General features: G+C 34.6%; 1 long non-coding RNA gene across 1 annotated transcript in view; it reads right to left on the bottom strand.

The window, feature by feature from the left end:
• Window positions 1–3,962: 3,962 nt before the first annotated feature.
• LOC137632259 (uncharacterized) overlaps window positions 3,963–25,313 on the bottom strand; it is a 936,711-nt gene continuing 915,360 nt past the window's right edge. Inside the window, exon 5 of the long non-coding RNA XR_011042031.1 lies at window positions 3,963–5,445. This is a non-coding gene — a long non-coding RNA (uncharacterized lncRNA). The remainder of the gene's footprint in view (window positions 5,446–25,313) is intronic.

Raw genomic sequence — 25,313 nt, forward strand, 5'->3', positions numbered from 1 at the left:
TGTTACCTATGTAGTTTATCCTCCTTATGGATTTTGTAATGCATAGAACAGTCGGAGATGGTGGTGATGGATTGGACTGGATTGGTGATAGGAACTTAGCAGACCTAGATTATGCTGATGATGCTGTCATTGTTAGCAGAATACCACAGGATTTGCAATTCTTGCTTACTAGAATACATGAAATATCACACGAAGTTGGGCTAAAGATAAATAGAAGAAAGACAGATGATGAGACCGGAGTATGCAATGGAAAATGAAATATCATTGGAAAGAAAGAGGATTAATGAGGTAGAATCATTTAAGTATTTAGGATCTCAGATCTCCAATACAGGGTCATTAGAATTACTGTAGAGTTTAGTGAAAGATTGAAAAAAGCAAATCAAACAATGGCTAGGTTAAGTAAAATTTGGAACTCAAATCGCCTGAAATTACATATATAAATCAGACCATATATCAATAGTCAAATTGGTGTTACTATATGGACATGAGTCATGGTATGCCAATGAAACAATCTCCAATAGAATTGTAGATTTGAGAACAAAGCCTACAGAAGGATATTGGGAGTCAAATGGCAGGACAGGATTAGAAATGAAACTATAAGAGAGATTACTCAAGTGCCATATGTGGATGAGATCATGATGAGGGGTAGATGGAGATGGTCTGGGCCTGCTCTTTGCACTCCCCAAGAGAGATTAGTTCACCAAACGTTCAGTTGGGCTCCACAAGGCACTAGAAGAGTTAGAAGAGTTGGAAGACGTAGGCCTACAAGGCTGAGGACTAAGAATCGCAAAGTAGATGATGATGAATGGAGAAGTATTGAATTAAAAGCTCAAGATAGAAACGACTGGTGAAATCTAACCAAGGCCCTATGTATCAATACCCGTAAGAGATGATGGTGACGATGTGTGTGTTTACATTAAGCCATTCCTTCTGACAGGGGTTGGTTCTAGAGAAGTACAACACAGTAGTCACTGCCACATTCCTTGTTTAAACAACTGAATCGTCGAGATATCCAGGGAAAAAATTCTTCCATAACATTAGTAGCTTCATAAACGAGCACAGATAAATTATATGCAGCACGCCAAGTCGTCTTACATACATTGCATCATTCACCCTAATCTTGCACTCGTTCGATATAAAGATCCTTTATTTGTAATGAGAGTTTCATCTCATTTACCTAACCTGTCTGCGTCCAGAGTTCATTCTACAATCTTTTCACTAAGCTGTTGTACTTAATTCTGTCAGCATGACTGTACCACCTCCAAATACTCTTATTCATCTTTTTTCCTAAAATAACCCTTTCAGCTAACTTCTCCGCAGCGCCACTTTTCTCTCCCTCACTATTACCTCATATACTTCGCAAACAGGTCATTTCAACAAATTCAACTTCATTTCTTCCCAACAACCCTTTCATAAGGGAAGTTGGTTAGACAATCCCTTCATGCATTACTACCTTCACGTTTACTGACAATTCACGTCGATTACTAATTTTTTGTACGTATCCTCCTTTTCAGTTATTTACCCCTCTTCACATCTTGCCATCAACTGTTACTTTATAGCAACCAGCTACTTCTATCCTTGCGTCATCTATATAAACATTCAGTTATTTACCCCTCCTTACATCTTGTTATCAACTGTTACTTTATAGCAACCAGCTACTTCTATTCTTACGTCATCCATATAAACATTCATTATTCCATCTTCTGCGTTTCCATTTACGCTCATTGCATAACTCTCATTACATTTACTCTCAACGATCTATTCTTATAGACATTTGCAAATTCTATAAACAGATTCTACCACAAGAAGTTTATCTACTGCCTAAGGAAAGGAATTCATATAATCAACTGATTAATGAACCAACATCGAGCAGTTACCATCAGGCTAAGAAATGGTACAAAAATGTTGTGGCAACACAATAATGTAGTTGGCAGCTACAGAACATTTTCATATCAATCATTCAATCTATGCTACCTGCACCTCAAGCATTTCTATTACTGCCATGATACATGTGTCTGTAAGCTATACATTTAATTTAGTTACAGGCTCGTGTAAATACTGTACTGCAAATAAATGCAAAAATATAAGGATCTTGAGACATGAGTTGAGGTATACTTGGTGATCAGTACTTTAAGTTATGAGAAAGGAGATGACATAGTTGATTTATTGTTATGAGATTCTTGTGTCTTATTTCAAAATATAAAATTAAAATTGCAATAATGTTTTTCATTATTTTCAATTTATTAATAAAATGTCTTTAACAATGACTGAAAAATATATTCCTTGCTTGGCGTAGAAACTGGAGAGGATAGTTTTAAAAAATATAATCTTATTCCTTTTGCTATATACAAATAAACATGTAAAGTTATTATTTATATTTGGTTACGAAACCAACAGTTCTTGACATCTGAATTTGACTTGTCTCTTGTAATTAAAAAATATTGTGATTGCAACTGACAGCAGAATCATTGAAAATATCCATAAATGGCATCAGCAACTAACCATTTAGTAGGATCACACTCTAAGAGTATATACTCAAACTAATGCCAATACCTGATCAATTATTTACTTAATTTCAAAATCATTTGCCAAAGGGCATACGTGAGCATAGACAAAATACCGCGAAGCAATAAGGACAGATTTAGATTAACATTAGTAGAAACCTTCACTGGATGACTATTCGGTGTATCAACAGTTAGTGGATATCTCTGATGATTTAACAAGGTCCCTATGGTGAAAAAAATAGTCAAACCTTCATCGAGGTACACACTCAAGTTAAGCCTTTTTGAGTGAGTCACTGAAACCAAGGGCATGATCTCCGTCGTGAGAGGAATAAAGGTAAGAAAAGATTCTGAAAATTCCATGGGAGGATATCTTTCAATAATTTCTAATCCAAAGTCAATCAAACATAAATGGACACACGCACGTTTTCCCTCTACATGATAGGAGGTATATCTGTTTTTACTACAGGGACAAATTGAGTTACAGTTAAAAGCTTTGTGGGGCCGATTATATTTCTTTAGAATTGGAATCTAATGAAGAAGGATTGAAAAAAAATCAGACAATATCGCTTGAAATTACATATATAAATCAGGCTATTATTATTATTATTATTATTATTATTATTATTATTATTATTATTATTATTATTATTATTATTAACTAAGCTACAACACTAATGGGGATATCAGGATGCTATAAGCCCTAGAGCTCCAACAGGGAAAAATGGCCCAGTGAGGAAAGAAGTTCAAAAACTTTAAATAATAGGAGAGTTAAGGAAATTGGGCGGTAATCAGTTGGACTTGGGCTACCACAAATACATTTACATAGTGGAGTAACATTACCAATTCTCCAACAAGTGCTAAAAGCTCCTCTTCTTGATAACTTACGCAACATAGCAGATAACATTGGAGCTAAAAATTCTGCAGTCTTTATAAAAAAAGAAAAAAAAAAAAAGAAAAAATACCATTTGGGTCTGCACCTCCATAAGCAACAAGATCCATCAAGATAGCTTTCATTTCAGAAGATCAAAAAGCTAAACTAGTTAGTTTAGCCTCAGGAAAACAGGGATGAGGAAGATCGAGCGTCTCATTACTCTGCGTACTGTCAAACACATCAGCTAAAAAAGTTGACTTCTCCTTTGGACAGTGAGTGACAGAGCCATCAGGTTAAAGTAACGGAGGAACTGTTACATCTACATCTATATCAGTTTAGTAAGATCGGTGTTACTGTATGGACACGAGTCGTGGTATGACAATGAAATAATATCCAACAGATTTTTTAGATTTGAGAACAAAGCCCTCAGAAGAATGTTAGGAGTTAAATGGCACGACAGGATTAGAAATGAAACTACAAGAGATATTACTCGAGTGCCATAAGTGGATGAGATCATGGTGATTGATTGATTGATTGATTTAAAGTTTTCAGGCATCCTGACATCTAAGGTCATTGACGCCGAGATCATGGTGAAGGTTAGATGGAGATGGTTTGGGAAGGCTCTTCTTTTCGCATTCCCCAAGAGAGATTAGTTCACCAAACTTTTAAATGGACTCCACAAGGAACTAGAACAGTTGGAAGGCCGAGGCCTACAAGGCTGAGGAGTGAGGACTATGAAGCGTGAAGTAGGAGATGATGAATGGAGAAGTATTGATTTCAAGCTCAAGATAGAGACGACTAGCGAAATCTAACAGAGACCCTTTGTGTCAATAGCCGTAGGAGGAGATGATGATGATGGTGATGAGAGTGCTGTACACCTTCTTATGAAGGCTGGAGCCTCCTCATTTCCATGTCTTCAATTATCCGTGACTTCTCCATATGATAATCAGAATCTCTGTCACCTCTTCAAATGATAATTAGATTACCATTGAAAGTTACAAACTGAAATTATTTTATGTCTTCCACTAAGCTCTCATAAAGAAGTTTCATGATTAGTGACTTGCAAAATATTTTCATTATCAGAAATATTTCAATTATCTGTAAAATCCTCCTAATGCCAGAGGCATCTGCATATAATAATCAATTGTCTATCTATGCCCTCCACAAATACAAACTAATTATCAGTAAAATTTGCAAATTACCTGGATTGGCGGTAACTTCCGCAAGATTAACTCTTATTACCAGTAAGTAACACTTACGATAATTCAACTGTCATTGACGTCAACGCATATTGCCCAACTATAAAATCGATGTATGCTAATTGCAGTTTTACTTGGTTCTCTTTCAGTAAACTATGTTATCGGGGTATCTATTCTGAGACTAAATTACGTAATTTGCCTAAATCTACAAAATATTCTAGAACTGAAACACACACACACACATAAAAAAAAAAAAAAACTTTTAAAGTAACAGAATGTCTTTGAAGGACAAAATGTGCTTGTGAGGCCGTCACTTGAATCAAAATGAAGAATATTGAACGTTAGAATAGTATCAATCAGCATTCAAGAGAAAAATAAGTTATTACTTATTTGTTTAAGAGTAAATATATACTATTACTCTGAATAGATGTAAATGCAATTTCCTTATAATCCAAAACTGAAGTAACTACGAAGTTAAAAGTGAAAGGAATGATGCATGTTTACTTTATACCAAGGGACTGATAATTGTGCCCCACTCAGATAAGACAGAGAAATACATTGCCATATAGTGGTGACCTCAAACAGTTTAATAAATGCCTCCGTAGATGTATGTGTGCGTGTGTAAATGAGAACGTAGTAATGGATTTATAAGTATATATTCCCTAGTGGATAAATTAATGGTATGGAGACACCATGACACAAATTCAAAAAATAATAAGCTATAATTAACTAACATAACAATGTTTGATAAAGGCAAAGCTGAAAAGTTTAAAATATAACTAAAGTACTTACAACCTTTATAAGTGATGCACTTCGTTGCACCCTTGTTTAATCTTTAGCAGCTAAAGAACCAGTTACAGCATTCACGTACCTACAAGACATAAAGCAGAAATTAAGCTTGGAGCAAGCATAAGTCAGATTCATAAAAACAAATAAAAACCTGGGTACGTCTACAAGGTACAGCCAGGATATTGCTGCTCTAAAAAGTAGCAATGCAAACGCTTGGGAACCAAATTTATTGTCGCACAACATACGAACGCCAAGAGAAGAGTTCTGGGCCATATGGAAAATGGATATGATCCTTAAATGGCATTATATGAGCATCATCACCCAATGTTAGGGTTAGCGAGAGTTTCACAAGTAAAAAAATAACAGTATCCTTGCATTTCTACACTGCGGAAAGATAACCAAATAATACACGATTACACTCATATATATATATATATATATATATATATATATATATATATATATATATATATATATATATGTGTGTGTGTGTGTGTTTATATATATAATGTATATATAATATATATGTTTCTATATATACTGTATAATATATATATATATATATATATATATATATATATATATATATATATATATATTCATATATATATATATATATATATATATATATATATATATATATATATATATATATATATATATATATATATAGAGAGAGAGAGAGAGAGAGAGAGAGAGAGAGAGAGAGAGTGAGAGAGAGAGAGAGAGAGAGAGAGAGAGAGAGAGAGAGAGAGAGAGAGAGAAAGCTAAATTCTGAAATGCAGTCTGAAGATAGTAGTCTTTATTTGTTGGAGTGTACAGTATATGTGTATATCATATAATTATATATATACTGTATATAGATGTGATATATATATATATATATATATATATATATATATATATATATATATATATATATATATATATATATATATATATATATATATATAATTTTTCTTTTTGAAAGGGCAAATAGCTATGGATAACATTTAGTGCAGAAACAGGAATACGTTGTAAATTTGACTGTATAATAATAATAATAATAATAATAATAATAATAATAATAATAATAATAATAATAATAATAATAATAATAATAATAATAATAATAATAATAATAAACAAGAAACTATTAAATCATAAAGTGAGATTTATATGAGTCTGATAAACAATATACTAGATAATGTTAGGTAAATAACTTTACATGAAAAAGGGCGAAACTGTTAGATCTCACTGCATTGTCTATTACTACATGTCTCGGATAATATGAATACAAAAGATAATTAGTACTGTGATATATTATAAAACATGCACAAAAAGCTAATTGAATGATACTGCAGAAGATTAATACTAAGCTCTGTAATAAGAACTTTACTAAAACTCAAATCTGTATCCAACAATTCAAGATATAAACCACTTGCTGAATATCAATCCGGAGACCAATATTCGAAACACGCCAATATAAAACAAAATAAAAACATTCTGGATAGAACGGTCTCTATAAAAATAAAATCTTCAAAAACTCTTACTTTATTACTCCATTTTTTCGTGTAATTAAAGACAAACAACTCATATTTCTCAGAAGTTAATTTGCTGTTGATGATGATTCCGGTTAATTCAGGACAGCTGTTCCTCATCAGACCAATACTTAAATAAAATGACTTTTGGATGAATATAACCCCTTAATCCTATCCTTTTTTTGTTAGACCTGAGTCTTCCTTATACCCTTCTTGTTATGATTTATGTAGTTTCTTTTGAGAATATCTTAGATAATAGGTAAAAGCTTACAATTCTATTTCAACGGTCCAATTCTCACTTCACACACTTACACACCACACACACACACACACACACACACACACACACACATATATATATATATATATATATATATATATATATATATATATATATATATATATATATAGGTCGGGTAGGGGAGGGGTTATTGAATGGAAATTCCCGATAGGCTATCAGTAAACCTTTTAAAACGAGGATGCAGGCATATACATCTACTTTAACTCTGGTTGTTATACACACACATTATATATATGTATATATATATATATATATATATATATATATATATATATATATATATATATATATATATATATATATATATATATATATATATACACACACACAATAACAGCAACAACAAATGCAGCCGATTCTATTCCACTACAGGAAAAAGACCTCAAACATGTCTTGGTCATGTCTGGGATTTTGCCATTTTCATCAACACGTAGACCACTGCGGATTGGTGATGTAGGAAGACTTTAGTCTGATTACTCACAGCAAACTAGCCTAGTATGGGTGGCCCTGACTAGTACATCTTTACTGATCATGGCAATACACAAACCTAATCACCACGTTAAGATACTCCCTCCCGGAAAGGATATATATATATATATATATATATATATATATATATATATATATATATATATATATATATATATATATATATATATATATATATATATATATATATATATATATATGTACATATAAATAGATGTGTGTGTGCGTGTGTATTAAATAAATAAATGGACATGGGGAGGACATATAATTAGAATAGCAGATATTTGATGGACATTAAGGATAACAGAATAGGTCTCTAAAGATTACAAAAGAAGCCGCGGAAGGAAGAAAAGACGATGGATTTACGAACTAAGAAAGTTTACGATATATATGTTTAAAATCAAAACAACTCACAAATATTTATGAAATCACTAGAAGAATATGCATGTTGAAATAAATTTGTGGTTAAAAACCATTTTGCTTTTTGAACAGTGTTGTTTAATATTAAGTCTTTTCATCAATACAAAGTTTTTATTTTCCAGCAACACACAGTTGTTATTAATTTTTCTTTTTAGTTGATAATCTTCGGATAGTTAATTTTAGTGTAGGAGATAAGAGAAAAATGATGCAAAGCACCAAATTTTACTCACTTGTTTTCCAAGTCATACTAATTAAATCTGGTCGATTGGCTACTTGAAAATCCAAGATGGTAGCCAGTTTTGTTTCAAGATAGCCAGGCAATTAGCCACCCAAAGCTTGCCTTTTGCTTAAAAGTATTTACAGCTGTCCGAGTTACATGACCTCCATATGCATTCCTATGTTTTTCAAGGTTGTTGAAGTAGGTTTTCATGTTAATAAAGCACTTTGACATATCTTCCAGAATAATTTACTGATTTTAAAGTAAACTGATAAATGTTTCAAGATTTTACTGTATGCAAACCCCACCGACATATTTTTTTATCACTAATCTTTTTATTGTAAATCCGTGGTAAATCTTGTTGACATGCGAAATAAACTAGATGGGGGTAGCACACAGAAGGTCTCTCTGCATATTCCGTTATCATCATCTCAGTGTTCCTTCTATTCATCTTGAGCCTAACGTCCAGTAATATTTCATGCATTCTGGTAAGCAAGCATTGCAGTTCCTGTGGTGTTTTGCTAATAAGGACAGCATTATCAGCATACTCTAGGTCAACTAATTTCCTTTTACCAATCCAGTCCAATCCTTCTCCATCATCTCCAACTGTTCTACGCTTTACAAAATCCATGGGGAAGATAAAAAACATAACTGACAACACATTTCCTTGGAGTACTCCGCTGTTCACTGGAAATTCATTTGATAGGATTCCATTAACATTAACTTTACACTTGGTATACTCATGAACAAACATATTCTATGCTTTGCTGTATAACATGTCTCAAAATGAAAATTTGGTCAGTGGAACTTCTACCTTTTCTAAATCCTGCTTGTTCATCTCAGATTTTCCTGAACCTTTCTTTCTACTCTTTTTAGAATAAGAGCCTTTAAATATGCGGCCCCAAGACTATATAATAAGCTCCCATGAAACATTCGAATGATTGAAAACATTAAGGCTTTCCAGAGGAAATTGAAGACTTTCTTATTTAAAAAAATCATACAACATTAATGATTCAACAGTAAATGAACAATACGTGATCTGAAACCATAAATACTCTGAACGAACAAGGTAAAACATCAGTGGAGGTCCTGTAGAGAGCAGGGTTCTCCTGCTGTATGGGACCGGAAAGGCAGCCATCAAAGTAAATAGGTAAATTAAAGTAAGTGTGATGACTGTAATTATTGCAGTCAGTTAAGTCTCATTTTTTTTTTTTTTTTTTTTTTTTTTTTTAATTTTCATCAACAATAGTAGCGCCCACTCATCAGGTTTTGCCTCTTCATGCCACATTCTACAAAATAATCTTACAAACAGATAACAAGGAGACAAAAAATTAATTTAACAATGATTTCGTGTATGCACGATTCATGAAAATGTTTTGACTCCTTGTCTTCCTCTCTTATAGTGAATTTTATTTTGTCCAAATATTCCAAAACCCTAAAGAACTTTAGCTCTTTCCTCCCATACCAAATTATTAGTCATCCATTTTACATCTTAAAAACACCATTTCCTTAACGGTGTATTTTTAATTTTTGCAGTAAAACCCTAGAAAGGGTCTAAAATCTCATGATGATTTTGATACACCAACTCTACCAAAATGTCTTCGGTTACGTCAAACATTCTTCAAAGTACATTCATATTGGTTACGATTTGTAAAAGTTGGAGAATCGAATGCCACCCGGATAGAAAATAAGGGCAAGGTAAATTTTTGTACATGCTTAACCAAAACAGTTCTGTTGGGATTAGTCATTTGCATTCAAATGTCTACATTATCTTTCATCTTAACATATAACCTATGCAAAGATATACAGTAGTTATAGAGATCCATCCTAATACAGGAACATGACAAGAGAGGGATTAGCCAAAGACAAAGGGATATAATTTGACATATTTGATCATCAACCTTCCAAGTTCTTTTTATCCTGCCACCCTTTGCTTTTCTCATCCAACCATAATCATTTCGGAGAAAACTTTTGGGCTCAGAGGTAGTTAGTTTACCATTTTCTCTTTTTTTCATGGTCTCACCTGATTGTCGAAAATAGATAAGGTTTAAAGGTTAAAAGGCCGCTCATGAATAGCTGGAGTAAAGGATAGTAACATTGCCCTATCGAGCAGGACAATGCCCTAGAGACTGACCATATACAAATACGATCAGTGCCCAAGCTCCCTCTCCACCCAAGTTAGGACCAAGGAGGGCCAGGCAATGGCTGCTGATGACTCAGCAGACTGACCTTTAGGCTCCCCCCCCAAACCCCCATCCTTAGCTAACAAGGATGGTGAAGTTACAGCGACCAAAGAAACTAACGAGTTTGAGCGGGAATCGAACCCTAGTCTGGTGTTCACCAGTCAGGGATGTTACCACATCGGCCACCACAACCTTAAGAACAGGAGTCTTCTTCCCACAAGCGAATACTATTTAAGAAATCTCTATTTGCCCACCTGGGATCCTAAAAGACGATGAACTACAACTTGCTCGTTAATCTGAGGCATTTTTATGGTAGCAGAAGGTGACGAATAACGCTCCCCTGACATCACTCTACCAACCAGATTTGCGTCTGGTAGACACAGGACCCCAAATAATAAGACTGCAAAACAAAGACTGCTGGTTCAGTGCATTACTGCATGGCACCCTGAAATCGGAAGCATCGGGTATCTTAATCACACCATGCTCCTTTCATCTAAAGATAAAAAGAGGGCGTAACAATCCAGCCACTAAGCACCTCTACTCAAGTCAGTAATACTTTCGCTACTTACCGTGGTCTGCGTGCACTTGTGTTGCGGTGATACTGTACCATAGTAGGAGCAAGTCACCTTAACTTCCAGAGTCCAGGCAATAATCTAAAATCAGCTTTGCATTCTGCACCATTGCTCACAGAGAAGGAATACTGTACTTTAGCGATCGGGTACTTCATCTAATTGATGCCTATAAAAATTATTTGAATATTAAGTTACTAATTTTATCAATATTAATCTTTCAATTAAAAGGTATTTGATTCATCAATACAAATCTTCTCTTCTCTTCACTTTATAGGTTAGCCGGTTCTACAAGTCTCAGTCCTACATTTTAAAGCTAAATAGGCTTGAACTTCATATACACCTTAATTCAATAATTCTGAAAGGGCCAAGATGTTCAAGAAAACATAAAATTTTCTCTTCAGTAAACATTGAAATTGTCACTTGTTCAAGTAACTTTATTGAAAGCATTAAAGGTAACACGCGTCCTATTGGTACAATTAGTGAATTGTTGTTTCTTATAGCTACGAGCTTGCTATCAATATTCAATTTATTTGCGAACTACTGTTGGTTCGAGGGTGAGAAATGATTCGGTTGTAGCTGTGCCATTGATTATCGACAGGTTATTGTGTGACTAAGTGTAAACTTTAAATGTCCTTCAGACATCGACTTTAAGATATAACTCTGAACCTTGGTGAAGCGTTTCAAATAATTGAATAAATACTCATAAGTATTCTTAATTAAGGAATATCGTTTGTAATCTATCCCTTAAAAGGTGTATTATTTTCTACCTATTCCTTAAACATGGTATGATTTTCAAGGTCATTCAAGAGGCTGATATGTCCCTCATTTCTGTTTGGGTCCCATTTATATATCTTAACATTTGCACGTATATTGTCTATCTAATTTGGTCTATTATATGAGAGTCGAGTCCTCTCATTATCGCTTCGTGGTTTCCGTTACTCAGAATTTTTACCTTTGATACAAAATGGCATCATTTCAGTCTTGACTGACCTTCCTCTTTTCAAATACTGTTTCTCTTTTTTTCCACATCTGTGATAAGGACTTTGTTACTTTTGAATGCTCCATAGCTAGGACAAACTGCATTCTTCTATTTCTGTTAAATATTCGGTGTTTGCATTCTATATAAACTATTCCATATGAAAATCAGTGAAACCAAAGGAAAATACAACTAATTAAATTTGAAAAATCTATCAAACTTATAAAGAAAAGTAGAAACAACTTTTGAAATTAAATGTTCGATGTATAAATCTAAGTCAGCCGGGGTTTTCTGAAAAATTTTCGAATGATTTATAAAAAGTGGATGATCAAGGGAGCGTACAGGATTTCACGGTCCTCGAGGATTTTATCTTAACGGATTTACAATGCTCCGCATAATTCATATTCGCAATTGCAAGGTGGTCCTCTTTCCACTTGTCTATAGAGACTCGGTTGGGCATTGTTTATAATGGGGTTTCAATTATCAAATTCAGTTGTTCTTATTAGTTTGAGTTCCAATGATAAACCAATTTTGCTCATGTGTTCCAAGACCAGTAATACGCACATGTCAAAAAAGGCAAAATAAAAACTTGCAAAAATATCATACTGGTGTTTAACAAGTATGGCATTGCACAGATTTATGATAATAGCAATAACGTTCACTTTCATCAAGAGGTGCAATCTATCTGGTAATTATATCCAGGCAGATCATTTATCTGCAACCAAGGAGTCTCAAGGTACCAACAGATTCACATCAAACAATTCTTACTTATTCCTTTATTCCTTTATTTATTTGGGGGGGGGGGGATAAGAGGCACCATGCTCTATTCAACATATTTCCGTCATTTATTATACAGTACACCAAATGCTGAACCTTCGGTCATCAACAGACATGAGATGAAGGAATCACGCATCGCAACTGCAGAGAATATTGTCAGGCAATTCCCCTTTCCACAACAAATCTCAAAACCACTTACAATAATGTAATGGCTTTGCCGTGAATGGCTGTTTCAATTCATGCATCACGCTAATAGGACTTCTTACTAACATTTATCACATGGCTCTTTCGAGATTGCCTCGGTTCTTTTATCGGTTCTTGCTATTCTCTCTCTATCTTTCAACATTGTGTATATATATATATATATATATATATATATATATATATATATATATATATATAATATATATATATATATATATATATATATATATATATATATATATATATATATATATGTATATATGTATACAGTATATATATATATATATATATATGTATATATATGAATTTATATATATATATATATATATATATATATATATATATATATATATAAATAGAGAGAGAGAGAGAGAGAGAGAGAGAGAGAGAGAGAGAGAGAGAGAGAGAGAGAGAGAGAGAGAGAGAGAGAGAGAGAGAGAGAGAGAGATAATCTAAATAAAAAACTAGAAGCGTATTCCAGAGTAAAATTTTCCGAAGAAGATAATGCAAATGGTCCTGAATCTCTAATCGTTTCCTTAAAACTTGAAATATAACCAATTATACATAAAAACTAAAATTGTATTTCTATATAAAATTTTCCGAGGAGATTCGGGGTGAATCGCTAAGAGAGCTGTGGGAGCAGAACCCCTCACCCTCTTAAAACTTCAAATATAACCAATTCTACATAAACTAATAATATATTCCCATGTAAAACTTCCCGAGGAAGTCAATGGAAGTGCTCCCGAACCTCAGAGTGCCCCCTAAGGGAGCTATGGTGTGCAGAACCCCATCCCCTTTCAACCTCAAATATACACAATTCTATGTAAAAAAAAAAATAAAAGCATCTTCCTATGTAAAAAAAATCCGAGAAAGTCAATGGAAGTGGTCTAAAATCTCCGCGTGGTCCTTATGAGGACTGGGGAGGGGGGGGGAGCCTCACCCTCTGTAAAAATTTAATTTTTGTGGAATTTAAACCAAAAGTATAGAAGATGAATCTATAAAGTTTTCCAAAAGTTCAACTTCCGACTATATCAGGGGGCAAAAAAAAAAAAAAAAAAAAAAAAAAAAAAGAACCCAGAAATTTCACTTCAATTTTAAAATACATATATAATGGAAGGTTAAAGAATACTTTTAATAAAAAATTATTCTTATGTAATATTCTCTGAGAAAGACAATGAAAGTGGTTTCTAAAGGTCCACCATAAGGAAGCTATTGTGGCAGAAACCCATTAAAATTCAAATATATCAGATTTTAATGAAATATAAATATCAAATTCTACATAAAAAATGTATGTGTATTCTTATTTAACAAATTTTACCTGAAGCAAATGGAAGTACATAATTTGATGAAATCTAAAACATTATAAGGGACTAGATGTTGTTTTCCAAGGTTTACTTTTTGTTTGACTATATTTAGGAGAAGGATTGGACTGGATTGTTAACAGGAAATTAGCTGAACTAGAGTATGCTGATGACTGTCCTTATTAGCAGCACACCACAGGACTTGCAAAACCTGCTTACCAGAATGCATGAAATATCACATGAGGTTGGACTCAAGATAAATAGAACAAAGACAGAGATGATGAGAACGCAATATGCAATTGAAGATGAAATATAATTGGAAGGAGATTTTAATTGTTTTTACTGTTCTTAAATATTTTATTTCAATTGTTATTAATTCTCTTATTTCCTTGTTTCCTTTCCTCGCGGGGCTATTTTCCTTGTTGGAGCCCCTGGGCTTATAGCATCTTGCTTTTCCAACTAGGTTTGTAGCTTAGCAAGTAGTAGTAGTAATATTAATAATAATAATAACAACAACAATAATAATAATAATAATAATAATAATAATAATAATAATAATAACTATGATCTCTAATACAGGCTCTTTAGAATTTGAGTTTAATGAAAGATTGAAAATAGCAAGTCAGACAATGGCTAGGTTAAGTAAAATTTGGAAATCAAATCTCCTAAAATTACATATAAAAATCAGACTATACAGTATATCAGTTTAGTGAGATCGGTGTTACTCTACAGACATGAGTCATGGTATGACAATGAAACGATATCCAATAGCTTTTGTAGATTTGAGAACATAACCCTCAAATGAATATTGGGAGGTAAATGGCAAGACAGGATTAGAAATGAAACTATAAGAGATTACCAGAGTGCCTTATGTGGATGAGATCATGGTGAGGGGTAGATGGAGATGGTTTGGGCATTTTCTTCACACTCCCGAAAAGAGATTAGTTCACCAAAATTTCCTCTGGGCTCCACAAGGCACTAGAAGAGTTGGAAGACCGTGGGCTACATGGCTGAGGACTATGAAACGTGAAGTAGGAGATGATGAATGGAAAAGTATTGATTTAAAAGCTCAAGATAGAGACGACTGGCGAAATCTAACCGAGGCCCTTTGCGTCAATAGGTGTATAAGGAGATAATGATGATAATCAGGAAAGGAAAACGGTGGGAGATAACTTCCTAATTTTATTGAAATTGAAACTACGTTTTTAAGACGCTAAATAAAGACAATTTTGCTAACTTTACCATATCTAATTTTCAGAAAATATAGATTATACATTTGAAAATTCAGTTCATTACTTATATATATATATATATATATATATATATATATATATATATATATATATATATATATATATATATATATATACATGTAAATTACCAAATTACTAATTTGTCTTTATAACTTCTCCAGGATATGCTAGAAATTGGTCGTTAAAAAAGTGGTTATTATTTGAAAAAAAAAAAAAAAAAAAAAAAAAAAAAAAAAAAAAAAAAAAAAAAAAAAAAAACACCGATAAAACGAAGAAATATTAAACAGAAGAGCAGAGGAATTTAAGGAGGGATGCTAAAGCACGATTAAGAGTTTTCTGGCATCTTGAAATCTAAGGTCATTGGCACAGGTATCATTTGTTACAATTAATGAATTAAAGGAAGTTTAATTTAAAAAAATAAAAGTAAAGATGTCCTTATGAAAGGTAAATAGCTTTTAGAAGACCTACTTCCGAGATAAATCTTAAAATACCGCTAACTATAATATGGTATAACGCATCACGTCCAAGAATCTTTGCAAGGACCAAAAAACCATCTTCACCTCAAGCCTCAGACAGATATTTATTTCATAAGGTGCTAAAAGTGTGGCATTCGGTCAACAAGTGCCTTAGTGTGAAGGTTACCAAACAGTAATTGCAATATGGCAGTCATCAGAAACACGTGTGTTAACCAAATATGACCAATGCGAAGACAACAAAGAGTGGTCTTCCATTTTCGGGGTATCATACTATACCTACAAGGAGAGAGAGCATTCATTATTTCTCTCATCTTATTTCATCTAAACTATCTCAATGCTATTGCCAATTATCATAACACGAACTCTGTAAAAAAAACATTACAGAGGATGGGATAGAATCTTGGTAGCAATTAAGCTGCTGCATTCTTTGCCAGTAAATCTCCCTTCTCAATCCCAGACACACATACGTGTGCCGGAACCCAAAAAAGTCGAACTGTTGTACCTCTCGGGCCAATAATGAAAAGCCACTCTAAAATCTTCAAAACTAATGATTACTGAATTGAAAATTTCTATAACTTGTAGGACACTTCTTGCATCACTAAAAGTAGTAAAATTGCCCTCCTCTTTTGATGATTTTTTTAATAGTGGTTAGTATGCCCTATAGTTCGGCAGTAGGCCTACATATAAGAGACTAGAGGAAGTGCACCTCTATAATTAAAGGCATTACTATATACTCCAAATCCAACACCAGCATCAGATTCTGAGCCATCAGTATACATAAAAGTATTCTGACACATGTACCATAAAAAAAAGACTGGCTTCTAAGTCTGTCATATTCTTTTTCTTTAACAATAAATATTTCCAAAAGATATCTCAGCTAATTTCCATGGAGGGGTTGATGATATCTTAAATGGAAGCACATTTAAGGCTTTCAAGTAAGGAATCCTTGTCAGTCTGCAATCAAATATTAATCCTAAAAATCTAGATTCAATTATATCCGGGTCTGAATGTACTCCCCCCGAATACGACAGAAATGGACAACAGTATTGCTTGTTGAAAACTTTAATCCTTTCTTATCAGCCCACTGAATAAGTTTGTCAATTGAAAGTTTTAGTTTTCTCAAAGCCAGTGCCATTCTAGCTCCAGCAAATGATATAGAAAGATCATCTGCAAATAGTGTTGAGAAAAAATCTTTGGGAATGACAGACGATATCCCATTAATGGCTAATGCAAATAAGGTTACACTCAGCACACTACCCTGGGGAACTGCTTCTTCCTGACATTTCTTCTCTGACAGAGTTTCCCCTAATCTAACTTGGAAAAATCTATGTGAAATGAATACTTGAATGAACAATGGTAGCTCTCCTCTCAATCCCAAATTATGAACGGTTTTATGTATACCATATCTCCATGCAGTATCATATGCCTTTTCTAGGTAAAAAAAAAAAAACTGTTACATGGTGTGCTACAGTTGTTGAGTGCATTTTTCTAAAACCAAACTGGATAGGTGATCAAATATTTTTCTTCTCCCGGCATCACACCAGTCTTGCATTGACCATCTTCTCCATGATCTTACATAGACAAGATGTCAATACAATTGGTCGATAGTTTGCTGCTAAAAAAATTATCCTTACCAAGTTTTAAAAATGCTAAAATAACAGCTAGTTCCCAGATACTTGGATTACTGCCATATTCTCTTTATAATGCTTAAATAAATAACTTAGAATTAACAGGTACATGTCTAATCATTGCATATGGGATCCAATCGGGGCTAGGGGTGTATTATTATAGGTAGCAAGTGTGGAATCAAATTCTTTTTCAATAAAAGTAGCATTGTAAGATTTTTCCATTCCTGTTGTAAAAGGAAAAATTTTCTGTTCTTCAATGCTCCTATACTGGTGACCAGGAGCTGCTTCACGCTTGCATGATACATTGGAGAAATGATCAGCCAGGACATTTGCTAACCTCAGTTGTTCCAGTCACACACTGACCATTCACCTTTAACAATGGTGGTGGGTTGGGGGTAAATTTGCCTGCTGTCTTTTTTACTTTTCTCCATACTGTTAACTGAGAAAACAAAAGATGTTCAAGACATTTCTTGTATATAATTAAATTCTCCTCAATACAAGGTCTGTGCAATCGAGATAAAGATTTCGCGGCTCTATGCAGGGCAGTTAGTATTGATAACTACCAAAGGACTGGTCACCGTTTACATAAACCTGTGGTTTTGGGAATTGAATTGACTCCTGCTGTATGTAGAGTTCCATTCAGTAAGTCTATGACCTCATCTACACTTTCAAACTGTTCTGAATTCCCTTCACTTTCACCTAACTCCTGAAATCTATTCCAGTCTTCCTTGTCAAGGTTTCATCGCGGCGATCTCTGTAAGGGTGGATTATTGTTTCTATTCATATAAATTGGAAAATTATCACTAGTATACCAATGATGTAACGTTCTACATTCAAAATCGAGATAGCAGTCGAAGACTGCAATTGAAAGGTCAATGCATGACAGGGTACCTGTCAGAATTTGAAAGTGTGTGGCCTCTCCAGTATCAAGGTGTCCCACATCTTCATTTGCCACAATTGATTAGATAACATTGCCCCTCGAGTTTACTAAAACACATTTAAATCTCCAAGTAAAAGAAAAGGTTGAGGGAGTTGTTCAATCTCATCTACTAAATTATCATACAAATTGTTATCATTTGTATGGAAGCAAGTACAGAAAGCAAATTGTATATTTTCTCCCTATATCACTCTGTACAACCACTGCCTGCAGAGGTGTACGAATAGACAAAGTTATTTGTGGACATCTGGATGAATGTATATAAGACTTCCACCATGGATCCTTACTCGGTGGTCACATGGTGTCCTACAGCTAATATATTTGTGAGGAGGAGTATTATCATCAAGTTTGCTCTCCGGTAGACTTTGATTATAGGGGAGTGCTCATGAATGAGTAAGTTCACATTTGGCCCTTAATCCCTAACAATTCCATTGCAAAATGTCCCAGACATGCCAATTCATTTCTGGGATTTGGCAAGTTTTCGTCACCACGCTGGCCAGTGCAGATGGGTGATGGTGAGAAATTTTTATTTGATCGCCCATAGAAAACCAACCTAGCATAAGTTGGCCTATGTAGTACAGCTTTGCTGATATATATATATATATATATATATATATATATATATATATATATATATATATATATATATATATATATGTATGTATATATACATATATATATATATATATATTTATATATATATATGTATATATATATATGTATATATACATATATATATATATATATATATATATATATATATATATATATATATATATATATATATATATATATATATGGTGTCCTTAAAGTCTATTCAAATAAAAACAAATGCTATTGATCAGATATCTTAATCTGCATTTGTGTATTTCAGGCACCCTGTTTAAGTAACAGCTATTGCTAAATGTAACCCTAAAAATAGTTACCTCTTAAGATAAGGCACAGTGCGAGTCATGGTTTATTGAAATTAAATCGGATGCACAGACCCAGTGGAATTAACAAACTAGGAAAGGGGGAAATCTACCGTCACGTGAGGACTGGGAGATCTACCGTCACGTGTGCTAATTTGTGCATGGCACAAGAAATTTATTTATAGGACGATGTTGGATAAAAGGAGAAGTGAATGATTAAAAGAACATATGAGGAAAACTTCGATGGCTTAAGACAAGCTTTTCATGGTTCTCCTACAAATTCATCTTTACTACTGCCAGACTCTTATAGCACAAAGTCTCACACAAGAACTTGCGATTGTACTTTACAAAGTGAATATCATACAAGCACTCGAGCAAAATAAGAAATCAAGAAAAAAAGCATTTGCAGTTAACATGGCGAAATGAATTTCTAAGAGTGAAAAGTTCCTCAACCGACATTGTTTTAGTGATGAGGCAACATTCCTGTTTCAGGGAAACTGAACACACATAATTTGAGAACATGAAGATCAGAACACATTCAAGTGAATAGGGAATTTCACTGAGATAGTCCAATGGTCAATGTGTGATGAAGGATCATGTGCAATAATATCGGTCCATTTTACTTAAATGAGACATCAGTTACAGCAGAAGTTAACCTTGACCTTTTTGCTAAATATGTTGCATTAAATCTAAATGACCTTCAGCCAATCATTTTCCAGAAAGAATGTGCACCACCACGTAGGGGACTGCATGTTCGTATGTTCCTAAAACAAACATTTCCAGACTAGTGAATTGAAAGGGATGACCAAATTCACTGGCCACCTAGTTCACCAGACATCACCAGTGTAGTTGTGCTAAACCTCATTTAAGCCTGGCAGTTAAGCCAAGCAACCATTATGCCGGGAAGTTAAGCCAAGCATCCATTGCTCAGGACATAACCCCAGCATCCTTTAAAACAGACAGTTAACCCAAGCAATCATTATGCCAGGCAATTAAGACAAGCATTCATTAAGCTGGGCAGTTAAGCCCAGCATCCTTTAACATGGGCAGTTAAGCCAATGATCCTTTAAATTTATTTAGAATTCTCTAGCATCCTGAGCAAATATCCTTCAAGCTGTGCAGTTAAGCCAAGAATCCTTTAAGCTGGACAGTTAAGCAAAGTAGCCATTGCAACAGGTAGATAAGCTAAGCATCGTTTAAGCAGGGCAGTTAAGACAAGCATCCATTGCACCGGGAAATTAAGCCAAACATCCTTAAGGCCCTTAGAGTTAAAAAAAAGAAGAAAATAAGCCAAGCAGTTAGGCCAAGCATCCATTATGATGGGCAGTTTAGCCAAGTTTCCTTCAAGCTGGGCAGCTAAGCAAAGCATAAATGCTGCCAGTTAAGACAAGGATCCTTTAACGAAGCAGTTAAACTAAGCATCCTTTACTGCGGGCAGTCAAGCCAAAGCCCATTTTAAGCCAGGCAGTTAATCTAAGCATCCATTATGCTAGACAATTAAGCCAAGATTCCCTCAAGATGGGCATCTACGCCGAGCCTCCTTCAAGCCAGGAAGTTAAGTCAAGAAACTATTATGACAGGCAGTTAAACCAAGAACTTTTTAAAACAAGTAGTTACACCTATCATCATTTAAGCCAGGGAGTTAAGCTGGGGAGTTAAAACAAGCATCCATTATACCGGACAGCTGGGCCAAGCATCCTTGGGTGTGTTAAATTAAGTGAAGAGATCAGAAATGAAGAGTTGTGGGAGTTGCTATATACAGATGATTTGGTGATTACTGCTGAAAATGAGGAAGAATTACAGAGAAGGGTGGTAAAGTGGCAAGATCCTTTGAAAAGGGGTGGCTCGAGGGTAAATGTGGATAAGACTGAAGCTATAGTGAGCAGTAAGGAAGGTAGGTAGTAGGTTGGCCAAGGCACCAGCCACCCGTCAAGATATTACCGCTAGAAAGTTATTGGGTCCTTTGACTGGCCAGACAATACTACATTGGATTCCTCTCTCTGGTTACAGCTCATTTTCTCTTTGCCTACACATACATCGAATATCCTGGCCTATTCTTTCCACATTTTCCTCTGTCCTCATACACCTGGCAACACTGAGATTACCAAACAATTCTTTTTTGCTCGAGGGGTTAACTACTGTTATGTAGTTGTTCAGTGGCTACTTTTCTTTGCTAAGGGTAGAAGAAACTCTTTAGCTATGGTAAGCAGCTCTCCTAGGAGGACACTCCAAAAGCAAACTATTGTTCTGTAGTCTTAGGTAGTGCAATAGCCTCTGTACCATGGTCTTCCTCTGACTTGGGGTAGAGTTCTCTTGCTTGAGGGTACACTCGGGCACACACTTCTATATATTTTCTTCTTGTAATTCTTAAATTTTTATAGTTTATATATGAAAGATTTATCTTAATGTTGTTACTGTTCTTGAAATGTCTTATTTGCATTGTTCAATACATCTCTTGTACTTTATTTATTTCCTTATTTCCTTTCCTCACTGGGCTACATTCCCTGTTGGAGCCCTTGGGCTTATAGCATCCTGATTTTCCAACTATGGTTGTAGCTTAGCAAGCAATAATGAAAATAATAAAATTGTTCAGAGGCTACTTTCCTCTTGGTAAGGATAGAAGAAACTCTTTAGCTATGGTAAGCCGCTTTCTAGGAGAAGGACACTACAAAATCAAACCATTGTTCTCTAGTCTTAGGTAGTGCCATAGCCTCTGTACCATGGCCTTCCACTGTCTTGGATTAGAATTCTCTTGCTTGGGGGTACAGTCATGCATGCTCTTCTATCTTATTTCCCTTCCTCTTCTTTTCTCAAGTTATAACAGTTTTGATGTGGAGAATCTAATTTAATATAGTTACTGTTTTTGAAATATTCTATTTTGATTGTCTATTTTTCTGTTATAGTTTATTTCCTTGTTACCTTTCCTCGCTGAAATTTTTTTTTCCTGCTGGAGCCCTTGGGAATATAGCATCTTGCTTTTCCAACTAAGGTTATAGCCTGGCTTGTAATAATAATAATAATAATAATAATAATAATAATAATAATAATAATAATAATAATAATAATAATAATAATGCATGACAGTAGAGGAACAGTTATATAACAGGTATACCAATTTAGATGCTTGGGATCTACTATAAATCAGGAGGGAGGATGTGAGGCTCAAGTTGAGAACAGGATAAAAGCAGCATGGGGAAAGTGGAGGGAGGTAGCAGGAATGTATGGGGAAAGTGGAGAGAGGTAGCAGGAGTGTATGGGGAAAGTGGAGGGAGGTAGCAGGAGCGTATGGGGAAAGTGGAGGGAGGTAGCAGGAGCGTATGGGGAAAGTGGAGGGAGGTAGCAGGAGCGTATGGGGAAAGTGGAGGGAGGTAGCAGGAGTGTATGGGGAAAGTGGAGGGAGGTAGCAGGAGTGTATGGGGAAAGTGGAGGGAGGTAGCAGGAGTGTATGGGGAAAGTGGAGGGAGGTAACAGGAGTGTATGTGATAAGAAAATGCCAATCAAGCTAAAGGCCCGTTCTAAAGCACAGTAATAAGACTGGTGCCGATGTATGGATTAGAAAAGCTTGAGAGAAAGAACGTTGAGAATGCTGAAGTGGATTATGGGAATATCACTACTGTGGCCTGATCGGTAACGTCTCTGCCTGGTGTTCCCGAGTCGGGGGTTCGAGTCCCGCTCAGATTCGTTGATGCCATTAGTGTCTGCAACCTTACCATCCTTGTGAGCTAAGGTTGGGGGATTTGGGGGAGCCTATAGGTTTATCTGCTGAATCATCAGCAGCCACTGCCTGGCCCTCCCTGGTCCTAGCTCGGGTGGAGAAGAGGCTTGGGCGCTGATCATATAATATATGGTGAGTCTCTAGGTCATTGTCCTGATTGCTAGGGCAATGTCACTGTCCCTTGCCTCTGCCATTCATGAGCGACATTTAAACTTTTAAGGGTTGGAAAATTAGGAAATAAGAAGAATGGCAAGTTAGGAAAGCTTACCGAGAGGAAAAGGAAGTCACGATTGAGAATGTCTGGGATTTATCGATAATTACTCGCTAGTAAAGATAAAATGAGTCATATTAAACAAAAAACAATATGGATCATGCGATTACACGGGTCTATACAATCTCTTTTTCATATATCATAAATCACATTTAATACATACAGTTTATACAAAATAATATATTCAAATAATAACTGGAAACCTTAACATGCATGAGCAATCAAACATTGTATTTTCTCTTTAAGTCAAAATCCTCAAACTCAACCACCCATATTGCTCGTTAGCTCCTTGACGATTGCCTAGAACCTATCTCTCGGCAGAGGCTCTTAGAATAAAAGTATTATACCCCCACCTATATTGCTGACTTCAGTATTCGTGAAGAAAGACAATGAACAACTACAGAACAACTATAACATTACTATCGACAACAGCACCTTAAGAAACCTTCGAAGTCATTTTTTTTTTTAACAAATATCGAGATATTCATAAAAGACCAGCACTGCCAGCACCAACCTAGATAAACATTACCTCTTAACCATTTTGTCATAATGGACCAATTAAAATCGTATCATCATGTTATAATGTATTTTACATTATGATATCATCAGATATTCATCAAAGGATGAGTTCGCTGTGCCTTTCATATCCACACTAATTAAAATGGTTGAAGGGCTGGGTCGGCATCTACTGTTCCAGTACAACTAATGAATTTGTTCCAGTATAACTAATGAATTTTATCCCGCAGAGCGTAAAGTTACCACATTTGTTCACAAACAGACCAATTTGCATTTGTAGTAATGAATCTTATTATTATGAACATGGTACAATAAATCACAAAATCGACTAATGCGATATTAACTGCCGACTGAATCTCGACCGATAAATCAACGTTGTGGCAAAATCTGATTTTGACCCAAATGTTTTTGTTATCTAATTAGTTAGGATTTATTCATTTGTTAAATTATTATTTATTACAAGACCATGATCCGTTTACTTGTATTGTGTCATATATTTAGATATATCCGTAACGAACTAAGATAAAGTGTTTTATTATGATTTTCGGCAATTTTAATTTTGAGTGTGTGTTTCTCTCTCTCTCTCTCTCTCTCTCTCTCTCTCTCTCTCTCTCTCTCTCTCTCTCTCTCTCTCTCTCTCTCTCGAGGTGCCTCACACTGAGGGACCTGGGGGAACCCAAACAAAAAATAAGGCAATAAGGCTCTCTCTCTCTCTCTCTCTCTCTCTCTCTCTCTCTCTCTCTCTCTCTCTATTGGGCTTATAGCATCTTGCTTTTCCCACTAATTCTATAGCCTAGCTTATAATGATAATGATGATGATATTTATATGTCTGTATGTATGCATGTATATACACACACACACACACACACACACACACACACATATAATATATATATATATATATATATATATATATATATATATATATATATACATATACATACAGTATATATACATACTGGCGAGCCCCTCAGTACCATTGTCATCGCATCGCAATACTGCACAATCTCACTGGCAAATCCATCAAGATCTTGATACCTTTTCTTACATCTATAACTGTCACTTTCAGGGTGATACGCCGTTTTCAAAGTTACCTTGAAAATGTCTGCTAACAACGACGATTGCTTCGTTCCTCTCAGTTCTTGCTTTTATGAGGATTCAACAACATATTACTCTTGTGAAAACTGTTAAATGTATTCATAAATAATATTTATGTATGTATATATATAATATATATATATATATATATATATATATATATATATATATATATTATATATAT

This window comes from Palaemon carinicauda, chromosome 41 (assembly GCF_036898095.1).
Source record: "Palaemon carinicauda isolate YSFRI2023 chromosome 41, ASM3689809v2, whole genome shotgun sequence".
Lineage (NCBI taxonomy): Eukaryota > Metazoa > Arthropoda > Malacostraca > Decapoda > Palaemonidae > Palaemon > Palaemon carinicauda.